This window comes from Bidens hawaiensis, unplaced genomic scaffold, assembly GCF_021521415.1.
Source record: "Bidens hawaiensis isolate Kalapana, Puna unplaced genomic scaffold, B.hawaiensis_p1.1 tig00031446_1, whole genome shotgun sequence".
Taxonomy (NCBI): domain Eukaryota; kingdom Viridiplantae; phylum Streptophyta; class Magnoliopsida; order Asterales; family Asteraceae; genus Bidens; species Bidens hawaiensis.
This window is the reverse complement of record NW_027495292.1, coordinates 126,473-128,179: the sequence shown is the minus strand read 5'-3', so window position 1 is coordinate 128,179 and position 1,707 is coordinate 126,473.

The window sequence follows — 1,707 nt, the reverse complement described above, 5'->3', positions numbered from 1 at the left end:
CCATATGTCTCGCGGGTGATATGTGAGAGGCTCCTTTATGACCCGCGGGTAGTACTTAAGGGTATTTGGGTCTTTTTGATACCCTACCTCTATAAGTCCCCTTAGTCCAGTGTTTCTTGTAACGATTCCGACAAAACCCGGTATACCCTAACCGGTAGACAATAGTTACGTCATATTTAATGTCGGGTACGTGAATTACCATAGTAATTATACGAGAATACATGGTTCACTGTATTGATTGTACGTGAATATATAATTCATCGTATTGAATATGCGATCAATCGATCGATAGTTATTGAAACCCGAACGAATCGAGGGTTCAATTATAGACGATATCTATAATATTTAGTGATTCTATGAAGCATTAATGCTTCGGGATAAGTAAAGTACGGCACAGAAAAAGAATTTTCGATTTAATGGTACGTCGGTACGTTAAACGAAACTTTTAATACCAAACCGAGCAAGAGACAATCGATCAAGCCGAAAAAGATGCGCAATTATTAATAACATGGTATTTTAAGTTAATGGAAGTCATGGTTTAAGTTTTTTAAAGTGGTTTTAAATAAATTTCATTTTTAGCCGAAAAACGACCGTTTTAGCCTCGTTTTAAGCCGAATTAGACATTTAACCGAAAACGAACTGAACCAGATTATCCAAAACATTATCCGGATTACGAGAATCCAAACATGTGGCCTAGAATGAAAAGGTGGGTCCCACCCCACCCTCTCAAAATCCCGATCGGACCAAGGGTGTGCCCTTGGCCCTTCATTTTCTATTTTCATCAAAACATTTCAACAATCCATTCATTCTCTCAATAATTTCATCCAAAAACCGAGAGTTCTAGCAAGAAAAACAAGGTAATGATCGAGTTATTCACGTGTTCATCTTCGTTTCTTGAGTTTGTTTGCAAGAAAATGAGGTTTCAAAGATGAAAACCGATTCTTACATGATCAAGTGATGTAGACGGGTTATACAAGGGATCTTGGTCCAAGAAAGGAGTTAAACGAATCAAAAACGAATTTTTACGGTTAAATCTTTGTTTTTGGAATCATAACCGAAACCATGAAAGAAATGGCTTGATCGTGAGTGTAACTTGCTTGGTATTGTGGTATGTTGTTTGTAGGCTCTGTGTTTAGTGGTAGATAAGGCGGAAAGACGAGTTTGTAGCTTGTAGTGGCGGAAAACGAAAGGTATATTCGGTGTATGTGTTTTGGGACAGATTGTTGATGGTTTAGAGTTAGGTCATGAAATTTTACAGGGATGTTCTACACATGAAAATAAGAGTTCTGTGAATTTTTGGATAAAGGATGAATATTTGGTGAATTTAATGCTCGGTTTTGGCCAAAAATGGTGAAAAATAGTTAAATATCATGAAAAATTCTGGAAAATTGCAGATTAGCTTTTTATATCATGTATAAGTCACACACAAAATTTGAGGTCCGTTGGAGAAGTCTAAGTAGACTTTTGGGTTAAACGAGTTCTAGGGTTTTCTAGCTCGGTTTTAGTGAAAATGGCATGTAAAGGAAGATTTTGGTTCTGGAAAATTACAGGGGATTATGTGGATGGCAGGGGACATCCAGGAAAAATTTGGGATTTTTCTAAGATCGTTTGGTATTTACGACATATTTAGTGTTTAAATGGTGTTTAAAAATAGATAAAAAAATTTTAAATTTAGAAATTAATTCTGGAAATATTTTTATAAAATTC